The sequence below is a fragment of the Schistocerca cancellata genome, chromosome 4 (genome assembly GCF_023864275.1).
Source record: "Schistocerca cancellata isolate TAMUIC-IGC-003103 chromosome 4, iqSchCanc2.1, whole genome shotgun sequence".
NCBI lineage: Eukaryota > Metazoa > Arthropoda > Insecta > Orthoptera > Acrididae > Schistocerca > Schistocerca cancellata.
Window position 1 is genome coordinate 75716770 of NC_064629.1, and position 13444 is coordinate 75730213.

The window sequence follows — 13444 nt, forward strand, 5'->3', positions numbered from 1 at the left end:
GTTTAAATGCAGGCGAGGTAAAACTTTTCCAATAAGTAAAGAAAACGTAACTCCATTCATGTAAAAGTTAAGAAGATTGTAAATTGTTGAACGGCAGATCTATTAATTAATGTGTGTCCGAGAAATGGGCCATTTAGATGCTGCTGCCTGTGCCTAGAGCTGTCGATAGCGTCTAGAGATGTTCCTTTCAGCGGTCCGCTGCGCCCGTATATAAACACGGCCAGAGAGACAGTGAATAGACACACTTCGCCCTGAGATATAAATCTGTCCGCGTTCGCTGTGCCTCGGATGACATCAGAGCTAGGTACCTATCAAAAACGTTTCCAGCAACATTAGGAAGCTAATTCGGGGACTGTACACTGTTATGGGTCGCTTAGCTTTCACGGAAGTAACTGCTTGAGAGCAGCGCGTAATGTTGACAAAAACCGCGTGCCAAGTGGCGAGATTATTTCCCACTTTTAAGGCGAGCAATTAACGACTGGTGATGAGAAAGCAGAGCGATAGACGATTTTACCTGCAACTTTCCGTAGAGGTCGCCTCTGAACTGTTAATAGTGCTGTTTCCGATAGGAACATTAATATCAGGAATATTATTCCGAGTATATTTTTTGCGTGTGAACTTTTACTGAATATATCAATCAGTTAAAACTCAAAACTTTTGTTTATAGTCGTTAATCCTGATCCCACAGAGTAAGTAGCAGGTAGTAAGGCTTTCTCTCAGTGAGCACAATGAGTAATGTAAACTTGCAGACTGGAAATTATGGTCCATATATTCTCCATAGCTTTCTGGCTGACCGCAAAAATAGTTTTTAGGCTCTTGCCAACGGCGAAAGTAGGTGTAAAGCACGCACAGAAAATGTGTCTGTATGAAAAAGACAAGACACAATAAAAGACCAGTTACTTAGATTATTTACCCGCCACCCCGCAGAGGTGGGGGAGTCGTTCAATAAATAATGTGCTCCACACTGTTTTTTTTAAAAAAACCATTAATATACATAGACAGACGTCCTTGTTGGTGCTTCATATTTGATGTTTTTTCTGTGCGCCGGTGAAGTTTCTAACCGTTCTGTCAGATGACAGAGCCGTAGTACAGCTCGAAATGACGTCTAGATACGACCCACGTTATAAGCAGATTGCTGTTATTGAATTCTTGTGTGCAGAAGAAGAAACCGTGGTGAACATCCATAAACGTATGTGTGCAGTTTACGGCGATGCTGCAGTTGATAGGTGTACAGTTGGGCGATGGGTAAAGAAAGTTACAGCCACAGGAAATGCAGAAACACAGCTCCGCGATCAGCCACTCTCGGGACACTCCTACCTAAATGACCTCCAACGTGTTGATAAAATTTATAAGCGATGAGAAGAAACGTTGCTAGCAACATACACAAAAGCAACCACAGTTGAGCGCGTTCCAGTCTTAGTAGTAAATGAAAAGTATTTAAAAAACGCCACCACTGAGCAATTCTCTCACGTGAAGATTTGTTACAAGCGCTGTATCGATATGTTATCTCAATCACAGGATCATGCGCTTATGGACAGTCTTGAGCAACAATCACGATATTGTACAGTCCCTCCAAGCTTCAATACAGTTCTGAAATCGTGGAGGGAGATACGTATATCGGATATAGTGTTCAAGCCTTCGACCTGTCTTCGCAGGTTCTCAAGAGATGTTGCTGGGAATGCAAATCCGATCGGATAAGTCAAGACGTCTCCCCCCATCAGTTTCCTGACGTTGCTGATTAAAGTGACATAATGGGCTAGATGATAGAGACTTACCTTCTACTATTCTCTAAACAAAACTCGGGAACTTTACAGTCATTCGAAGTCATAGTTTTCGACTGCATGAAGCAGAAAGCAAATAATCGCTACAGCAGTTGCTACTCTACAAGTTGGCAACGCAAGCAAGAAAGACCATGGCTGAAATCATGGCAGTATTTGATACTATCGCTAATAATTACGTTGTGCCATTCGTCTTCTTAGTTACATCTTTTGCCACATCAGAGACATGTTACACTGGTGCCTGGGGTGTGACACCTTTGTGCGTTGATTATGCTTCTAGGAAACAATTCCTGATTATATAATTGAGACGTTGAGTGCAACATAGTTTCTAATTTGAGCTGTAGTTGCTGTGCAATCAACAATGTCGGATTGCCTGTAGTGGAGTCCCCTTGTGAATTGTACACCACTGCCATCTGGAACCTCAAAAGTGAACTACTTTCTGCCTTTCTGTTGCGTACGAATTAGTACACAACGATAAGGAGATGTGGGCTATACAGTGGTGCGACTGCTTTCATCATAGGAAAACTGGACAGGAGCAGAACTGATTAACGGACAAGTTAACAGTAAACCGAAGATTTTCTTAACTCGTATTTCTCAAGCATACAAAGATGCATTATGAATAATGTAGCAAGAATTAGAGTCCAGCTATCACAATGTCAACAAGATGAGGCTCGTTGTACTAAGCACGAACGATGATGACATAGCAATGAGTGTGCAAGTGCAAGTTGCCTGAGCGCCTGTCACCGGCCGTCCTATATAGCAGCAGCAGACGGCGCTCGTGGTACAGAGCAAGTGGAGGGGTGGTTCGGCAAGTGTGCACCACTGGGTCTGCCAGAGCCCGCTCGACCACTGTGACTGTCAGATGGAAACTTGCCAGTAGAGTGGTATCAGTACGTGATACCACATTTTCCTTTGATTGCGGCACTGATATGCAACCGACAACTGCCATCCGTGGTGTTCGGTAGTTCTTGCAAGGTGTTGTAACCGAGACCGGCATGATCGCTGGGTTGCCGAGAACGAAAGTGCGGTGGGACCGAACGGGAGCGGGCCGCGAGAAGACAAAACGGACAACGAGAGAGGACGGACACGAACGACCACTGACGACAGAGAAGACCCTACGAACTACAGCACGCAAGTAGCAACGGGGTCACAAGCGAAAAACCTCACGGATCAACAATGTCCACTCGTACACGGAAACAAGCAAAGTAAACGCGCTGTCTGTAGGCGAGAAGTCGATAGACTCAAGCGAATATCACACTGCCTCGCTGAGGAAGAGGCAGGCGCTAAAATACATGACAGGGTACGTCGCTATTGGCCGCTGGGACGAGGCTTTCAGTATATGATATGCAGTTGTTACAAGCTCAGCGTTATTATTCTCGGTACTTAGTTTTATTTACCTTTACTGTCCTCTATTTGTTGTATTTCTGTGTCCTTCTTCCACAGATTATATACCAGTTCATTGAAAAAACATTCCCAGTTACTTTCATTGGCTGGCTATCTGACATACTAACAAGGGAAGCGGTTTCTCTTGCTACTAACAAGGGTAGTTCACCAACATGACTTATTTTAAGGAGGAAAAAGCACACCTGAAAGATATCAACCGCAACAATCTATCCCGCTTGAAAATTTGGGCCATCATTCTGACATTACGCAGTTATGGCCTCCTCAAAGTGCAGCTTGTTAGTAGCTCATTTCATCCCACAGCAGCCGCCTAATGCTCGGGCGTGATGAACTGTACTGTGGAGTGAGTAAGAGGTTTAAAAATTACTGTTTTAACACTGGTAATATTCTTTCTTGATTGTGTGAAAGTAGCACTACTTAATTATTAATATTTCTCTTCTGCATTATTTTCTTTGGATTTTAAAGCTGGCACTGTTAAAGTGAAGCAAGTTTTCACCGGATTCACTATTCCTCAACGTGATTGGCATGATTAAACTGAAATCGAAAATCATTAACTTGAGTTCATAATAAATTTTCAGCTGCTTAGGATTATTCACTTTGCCAGGGTGAGTCACGTAAGATGTAACACCCCGTTTATTTTGTGAAACCGAAATGCAATGCGATTTTTGGCAAATCTTAGAGCTACGATCGGCACGCATGTTTTTGTTTGGTTAATGGTTTTAGCGCTGGTGTCAACCAAGATGTTGAAGTATGTTTTTTTTAAACGGAACTGTGTACTTTTTATAACTGTTTTCGACAGCTCTTTGGAAGACAATTACAGTGATATAGCGTTTGCTAATGTTGTCGTTGAAACCTATCGTAAAAAAATTCGAGAAATGTCCTAGAACGTGAGATCACACTGACTGGAAAGGGAATTTGCGGTGCAGACACTGCCAAGCGGGCGTCTCGGACCACACTGCGCAGTTGTAAGAGGGGGTTCCCAAGAAAAACTGGATTATTTTTTAAAAGCTCTATATTTTCAAATTGTTTACAGAACAACGTTATCCCCTTAAAAATACTCTACAGTGGAACTAATAACATATGACCCACCAGCGCTTCCACTGTTAAACACATCTTTTGTAGTCATCTTTAGAAATGGCTGACAGTCCTCCCTCGTTTGTGTTTCTTTTTTTTTTTTCTTTCTCCCTTGACTTCTTCAGTGTTGCTAAAACGGTGTCCTTACACGCCCCTTTTCATGTGTGAAAATAAGGAAATTCGCACGGAGCCATCAGACGAGTAAGGTGCGTGGGGCAGCGGAACCATGCCATTATTAGCCAAAAAAACTGTCTAACAGAGACGGCTCTGTATACAGGTGCGTTGTCATGGCGGAAGAACCAGTCTCCTGTCTGCCCCAAATTGGGTCTTTTTTTTTGACGAACAATATTTCGCAATCTTCTTAAGACTTCCAAATAAAAGGTCTGATTGACAGTCCGACCTAGGGGAACAAACTCTGAATGAACTACTCTCTTGGCATCAAAAAGGCAAATCAGCATTGTTTTGATGCTTGATTTGACTTCATGACTTTTTTTTTTTTTTGGACAGGGTGACGATGAGGTGTTCCACTGGCTTGACTGTTGCTATTTTTCTGGGTTGTAACCACAGCACCATAACTCATCACCAGTAATGACCTTCGCCAGAAAATCTGGATCAGTTTCAGGTTGTTGTTTCAAAGCACATGTTTCATCTCGACGTTCCTTTTGATTGTCAGTCAGAACGCGAGGAACAATCCTGGCAGCAACCCTTTTCATTCCAAAATTTACTGTTAAAATTCGAAGAACTGAGCCCCAAGATAACCCACTAATCTCTGATAGTTCATCAATTGTCTGTCGACGGTCTATGAGCACAAGCTCTGGAATTTTTTCGATATTTTCGTCGATTCGGGCAGTTGATGGACGTCCAGAACGTGATTTGTCATCAATCGTCATATCGTCTTTCTAAATCGCGCAAACCACTCGTAAACTTAAGATTTTTCCACTGCGTCATCTAGGTAAGCTGTTTTCAACAATAAAACAGTTTCAGCATCATTTTTACCAAGTAGAAAACAAAATTTCACAGCTTCACGTTGTTCACTTAAACTTGCGATCATAAAAACCGAAACAGGAACAAAACAGCGCTAGCAAAAACAATCACTGCGCACGAACAGAACAAGCCACGTCAACGACAACAGAGGCTTTACTGAACTGGCAAAGAGTTGCACTGTACATCCCTATCGACAGAAATGCGTAGTACACAAGCTCCGCCCACGGCAATGTTGTTACGGATATATTTTACCCCCCTCGTATACCGTAAGATAGGCCTGCGCTACGGGAATGAAGCTTTATTTCCCCTTGCAGCAACCTACGACCTAGATGGAGGTTCACCTACGAATGTTGTAAATGGAAATACTGCATACGCTAGCATCTAGCGTATCACAAAGGGATTAGGAAAACCACATCACATTTTTGTAGCCTCCCAGATTTACGTGAGCTGAAACAGAGAAATCAGTTGTTCATTCTTCAAAAACGAAGAGGTCTTACACGCTTCAAAGGTCAACTACTGTGTTAAATATCTGTTAGAAGAAAGATCGGACTTCTCTTCTCCTGTACGTGACTGTGTGGTTCTTAGAGGTAAAATACGAGCTGTCGGACAATTGTTTCTAATTACACTGCTCTAAATTATATCCTATGGGATACATTCGTTGAACTAAACATTTTATTAAAAATACTTCGGTAACCGCCTGTATACAGCAAAATAGATTTAATCCTAAACGTAAGCGCATAATGGCAGTGTTACCAGCTACGTGCAATACACGCTGTCGAAGTATTTGACATTGCAGTGCACTTTCGGACTCACATAAATGAAAGAAACAGTTTACTAACGATGATTTACTAACCACCCAAATCATATAAATTTTGTCTTAAAAATAACCTTATCCTTTATTTAATCATATGTCCAAACTTTTGACCATGGACTGAAAGACACATTTACTATCGCCGCTCGAAAAAACGATGAACAGATGTAATTACAGTGCATAATGTGGTAGAGCATGCACTGGCGACTGGACGACACATATCGCCTGGCGTTGTTGGGGCTTCGTAACAGACTGTATCTTTGAGTGCTCCCCAAAGAAAGAAATCAATCAAGAGGAGTGAAATCAGTGAACTTCGCAGGCCATTTGACAGCAGAATTTAGTCCTATCAAACGTCCTGGAAAGTCACTCAGTATTTGCGTTGCAACACGGTACGAATGAATTGGACAATCGTCGTATTGCATCCACGTATCCAGCGGTCCTCTTATAAAAGAACCAGCAGAATGTTCGTCAGAAATGGTGTGTACGAATATCCAGTTAGAATGCCTGAGATGAAGTAGGGTCCCACAATGTAACTGCCTATGATGTCGTACCATACGTTTAAGCTCCGGGGCCGTTGATGTTGCACCTGAAGAAGGCAGTGTGGTTTTTCTGGTGCCCGTAGTGCCTGTTATGCAAATTTACATTAGCGTGGTTAGCAAACGTTGCTTCATCGGCAAAGAGCGCGCAATGGGGAAACGTAGGGTCGTCTCTCAGTTGCTGAAGGCAAACCGACAAAATTCTCTACGACGTTCGATATCAGCGGATGGACCTGTAAGGGTAAGGAGACAACCTCATGAATCCATGGACCTTGTATGTCAGCGGAGGACTGTTCAAGCTTGTGGAGGCTCTGTAATGGTGTGGGGAGTGTGCAGTTAGAGCGATATGGGATCCGAGATACGTCTAGATATGACTCTGACAGGTGACACGTACGCAACCATCCTGTCTGATTACCTGCATCCATTCATGTCCATTGTGTATTCCGGCGGACTTGGTCAATTCCAGCAGGACAATGCGACAACCCACACGTCCAGAATTGCTACAGAATGGCTTCAGGAACACACTTCCGAGTTTAAACACTTCCGCTGGCTACCAGCGTCCCCAGACACGAACATTATTCAGCATATCTGGGATGCCTTGTAACGTGCTGTTCAGAAGAGATCTCCACCCACTCGTACTCTTACGGATATATGGACAGACTTGCTGGATTCATGGTGTCAATTTTCTCCAGCACTACTTCGGACATTAGTCGGTCCATGCCATCTCGTGCTGCAAGACTTTTGCGTGCTCGCGGGGACCTTACACAATATTAGGCAGGTGTAACAGATACTTTGGCTCTTCAGTGTACCTTATCTATAGAATTTCGGCACAAGCTTATTGTTAAATTAATATTGAACGTATAGCCTATGTACGTGAGGTTGACATTTGACGTACTCCCATTACTTACTGTTTGCCAGGTAGAATTACCTGTTCTTGAATAAGATTTCAAAAAGCTTTCGGCGGGTAGGTCCAACTCTCGCCTCCTCTTGCCGGACGTTCAGCTTAAGGCAAATAAGAGGTCTCTTGTTGTCGTTATACTGTGCAGTGCTTGTCGCTCTTGCATTAGGCGATGCAGTCGGCTGCACCAATGACAAACAACCGGTGCGCGCAAAGTTTAAAAACTGTTCATTTAGAAAGTGGTAACTGCGTTCAGAATTACGGCCCAGATTTTCAGACGGGAACATTGCATCATACCTCTGAACAACACTGTCACTGGAATATCGTATCGCATCGTAAGCCAGTAATGGCTGGAGAGAGACTGCGTCAAATTGGAGCACCCAACCGGGCCGTTAAAAAGCAGCAGTTTTCTTCTATCCTAAGTTTTGGACTGTTGGGCGTGAAGGTGGAACTTCGTTTCGTAAAAAGAAAATTTCAGATTGATTAGGTGGGTTGCGAGAATGACGGAATCTCAAAAAGAGAGGGAAAAAAACATCTACCTCGGACTGTCCTGCGAGCCTGTGAACTACATTGCTGACAGTTTAGAACGGTCAATATTGGGAAACCTTTGAGGCACCTGTCGCACTCCCCTTTTATTTAGATTACCAAGACAAGCGAGGCTCAGTTTGTCGATCCATCCAGCTCCTTGGCTCATAAGCTCTTAATAACTATAAGTAACAAACTCAAAGCGGTAGGTATGGACGCCTTAATGAGCTGCAGTATCAAAAGGCAAGGTTAGAGGTTAACGTTTTGTCGACAACGAGCTGGCTCGTTGGAACGAAGTATGAGCTACATATTTCAAAAGCCTGTATAACCACCTTTTGCATCGCCGACCTCTGAGTGTCAGTGAGGGTCTGGAAGGTCTACAATACCGTTGGTTCTTACGACAAGGTGTCGTCGTGAAGTAAATGAATCAGAGTCTGTCGGTATGGGTTAAAGGTGCACTGAATTGTGCCAAGATCAAAGTTGTTGGTGATGCAGACACTGACATCTCAGAGGGGAAGACCGTGGCAATGGGGCGAGCTGTGCTCCCATCTTTGATTTTATATATATATATATATATATATATATATATATATATATATATATATATATATGGAGAAAACACAAATGAATGTATACAGAGTGGTCCACTGATAGTGACTGGGCCAAATATCTCACGAAATAATCGTCAAACGAAAAAACTACAAAGAACGAAACTTGACTAGCTTGAAGGGGGAAACCTGATGGCGCTATGCTTGGCCCTCTAGATAGCGCTGCCATAAGTCAAACGGATATCAACTGTGTTTTTTTAAATAGGAACCCCCATTTTTTATTACATATTCGTGTAGTACGTAAAGAAATACGAATGTTTTACTTGGACCACTTTTTTCGCTTTGTGATAGATGGCGCTGTAATAGTCATAAACATATGGCTCACACTTTTAGACGAACAGTTGGTAACAGGTAGGTTTTTTAAATTAAAATACAGAACGTAGGAACGTTTGAACATTTTATTTCGGTTGTTCCAATGTGATACACGTACCTTTGTGAACTTAGCATTTCTGAGAACGCATGCTGTTACAGCGCAATTACCTGTACATACCACATTAATGCAATAAATGCTCAAAATTATGTCCGTCAACCTCAGTGCATTTGGCAATACGAGTAACGACATTCCTCTCAACAGCGAGTAGTTCGCCTTCCGTAATGTTCACACATGCATTGACAATGCGTTGAGGAATGTTGTCAGGCCTTGTCGGTGGACCGCGATAGCAAATATCCTTCAACTTTCCCCACAGAAAGAAATCCGGGGACCTCAGATCCGCTGAACGTGCGGGCTATAGTATGGTGCTTCGACGACCAATCCACCTGACATGAAATATGCTATTCAATACCGCTTCAGCCGCACGCGAGCTATGTGCTGGACATCCATCATGTTGGAAGCACATCGCCATTCTGACATACAGTGAAACATGTCGTAGTAACATCGGCAGAACATTACGTAGGAAATCAGCATACATTGCACCATTTAGATTGCCATCGGTAAAATGAGGGCCAATTATCCTTCCTCCCATAATGCCGCACCATACATTAAACCGCCAAGGTCGCCGATGTTCCTCTTATCGCACCCATCGTGGATTTTCCGTTGCCCAATAGTGCATATTATGCCGGTATACGTTACCGCTGTTGGTGAATGACGCTTCGTCGCTAAATAGAACGCGTGCAAAAAATCTGTCATCGTCCCGTAATTTCTCTTGTGTCCAGTGGCAGAACTGTACACGACGCTCAAAATCGTCGCCATGCAACTCCTGGTGCACAGATATATGGTACGGGTGCAATCGATGTTGATGTAGCATTCTCAACACCGACGTTTCTGAGATTCCCGATTCTCGCGTAATTTGTCTGCTTCTGATGTGCGGATTAGCCGCGACACCTACCTGGGCATCATCATTTGGTGCAGGTTGTGGTTGACGTTTCACATGTATCTATTCTTCCTACTTCCTTAAATAACGTAACAATCCGGAGAACTGCCCGGACAATTGGATGATGTCCAGGATACCGAGCAGCATACGTAGCACACGCCCGTTGGGCATTTTGATCACAATAGCAATATATCAACACAATATCGACCTTTTCTGCAATTGGTAAACGGTCCATTGTAACATGGGTAATGTATCACGAAGCAAATGCCGTCCGCACTGGCGGAATGTTATGTGATACCACGTACTTATACGTTTGTGACTATTACAGCGCCATCTATCACAAAGCGAAAAAGTGGTCCAACTAAAACATTCATATTTCTTTACATACTACACGAATATGAAATAAAAAAAAGGTTCCTATTTTTAAAAAAAAGCAGTTTATATCCGTTTGAACTACGGCAGGGCCATCTAGCGGGCCAACCATAGCGCCATCTGGTTTCCCCCTTCAAGCTAGAAGTTTCGTTCTTTGTAGTTTTTTCGTTTGATTTTCGTGAGATATTTGGCCCGGTCACTATCAATGGACCACCCTGTATACATTCATTTGTGTTTTCTCCATACCCCTGCCTCCTATATATACAGGGTGAGTCACCTAACGTTACCGCTGGATATATTTCGTAAACCACATCAAATACTGACGAACCGATTCCACAGACCGAACGTGAGGAGAGGGGCTAGTGTAATTGTTTAATACAAACCATACAAAAATGCACGGAAGTATGTTTTTTTAACACAAACCTACGTTTTTTAAATGGAACCACGTTAGTTTTGTTAGCACATCTGAACATATAAACAAATACGTAATCAGTGCCGTTTGTTGCATTGTAAAATGTTATTTACATCCGGAGATATTGTAACCTAAAGTTGACGCTTGAAACCTCCGACGTTCAGTTGCGTGTTGTAACAAACACGGGCCACGGTCGGCGAGCAGCATCTGCAGGGACATGTTTACTACGATGACGACCGTGTTTACAAGTGTGGCTGTACCACTGTTGTGGTTTGGTCTAGCTGTCGCAGTGTCCGCATGTAGCGCTTGCTGCTATTGTTATTCTGCATTCGCCTCCGCACGCAGACCAACTGTAGTACACCGTGTTACCAGACGTCTGTGATAGTGTAGTGTTGTAGGAACTGTGACCATGGTGTATTCGAACTCTGAAAAGGCGGAGATGATACTCATTTATGGCGAGTGTCGACGAAATGCAGCTGAAGCCTGCAGGGTGTATGCAGAACGGTACCCGCACAGAGAGCATCCAATGTGCCGCACATTGCAAAACATCTACCGCCAACTGTATGGAACAGGTATGGTCGTAGCACGCAAACGGGTCCGTAACAGGCCCGTCACAGGAGAAGCGGGTGCAGTTGGTGTGTTAGCTGCTGTTGCCATGAACCCACACATGAGTACACGGGACATTGCGAGAGCCGGTGGACTGAGTCAAAGTAGTGTCATGCGCATACTGCATCGTCACCGCTTTTACCCGTTTCGTGTGTCGCTACATCAGCAATTACATGGTGATGACTTTAATCAACGAGTGCAATTCTGTCAATGGGCATTAACAGAGAATGCGTTGCAGTTCTACCTGTTTACCGATGAAGCGGGTTTCACAAACCACGGGGCAGTGAATCTACGGAACATGCATTACTGGTCCGTGGACAATCCCCTCTGGCTCAGACAGGTAGAGCGACAGCGACCGTGGAATGTAAATGTATGGTGCGATATCATTGGCGACCACCTCATTGGTCCTCACTTCATTGCAGGGGCCCAAACAGCTGCAATATACATCGCGTTTCTACAGAATGATCTGCCAACGTTGCTCGAAAACGTCCCACTGGAAACGCGTCGACGTATGTGGTATCAGCATGATGGTGCACCTGCACATTCCGCAATTAACACTAGGCTGACCGAGCGAGGTGGCGCAGTGGTTAGCACACTGGACTCGCATTCGGGAGGACGACGGTTCAATCCCGTCTCCGGCCATCCTGATTTAGGTTTTCCGTGATTTCCCTAAATCGCTTCAGGCAAATGCCGGGATGGTTCCTTTGAAAGGGCACGGCCGATTTCCTTCCCCATCCTTCCCTCACCCGAGCTTGCGCTCCGTCTCTAATGACCTCGTTGTCGACGGGACGTTAAACACTAATCTCCTCCTCCTCCTCCTCCTCCTCCTCCTCCAACACTAGGCTGACCCTTGACAGGATGTTCGACGGGCGTTTCATAGGACGTGGCGGACGCATAAATTGGCCAGCCCGTTCCCCTGATCTTACACCTCTGGATTTCTTTCTGTGGGGTACGTTAAAGGAGAATGTGTACCGTGATGTGCCTACAACCCCAGAGGATGTGAAACAACGTATTGTGGCAGCCTGCGGCGACATTACACCAGATGTACTGCGGCGTGTACGACATTCATTACGCCAGAGATTGCAATTGTGTGTAGCAAATGATGGCCACCACATTGAACATCTATTGGCCTGACATGTCGGGACACACTCTATTCCACTCCGTAATTGAAATCGGAAACCACGTGTCTACGTGTACCTCAACCGTCATGTTAATGCACATGTGCGTCAGTGAAAAAGACCAATAAAAAGGTGTTAGCATGTGGACGTAATGTGTCGTTCCAGTCTCTTCTGTACCTAAGGTCCATCACCGTTCCCTTTGGATCCCTACGTAATTCGGAGCTCTCCGATACACACGATCGAACAGCGGAGGAGTGGTACTCAAGCGTCAACTTTAGGTTACAATATCTCCAGATGTAATTAACATTTTACAATGCAACACACGGCACTGATTACGTATTTGTTTATATGTTCAGATGTGCCAAAAAACTAACGGGTTTCATTTAAAAAAAACGTGGGTTTGTGTTAAAAAACATACTTCTGTGCATTTTTTTTACGGTTTGTATTAACCAATTACACTAGCCCCTCTCCTCACGTTCGGTCTGTGGAATCGATTCGTCAGTATTTGATATGGTTTACGAAATATATCCAGCGGTAATGTTAGGTGACTCACCCTGTATAGGAGGCAGCGGTATATATATATATATATATATATATATATATATATATATATATATATATATATATATATATAATCAAAGATACCCTTCTAGTGATAGTGGTGCCACGTGCCGTCTATGAGTGGTTATTGCGGGTTGACATCGAGGGTAGAAGATAGTCACGTTGTGACTGCATGTGTATAATTGGGGAAGCATGGCTAAGGAAATGGGTTTTGTCCCGGCGTTTGCCTTAAGTGATTTAGACACACCACGGAAAATTTAAATCTGAGCAGTCGAGCGCGGATTGCAACCACCGTCCTCCTAAATGCGAGTCCACCACTTTCTATTGCGCGCCTTGCTTGCTAGTTGAAATATCGGCATTACAATGATGATGATGATGATAATAATAATAATAATAATAATAATAATAATAATAATAATAGTAATAATAATAATAATAATTCCCGTGGAG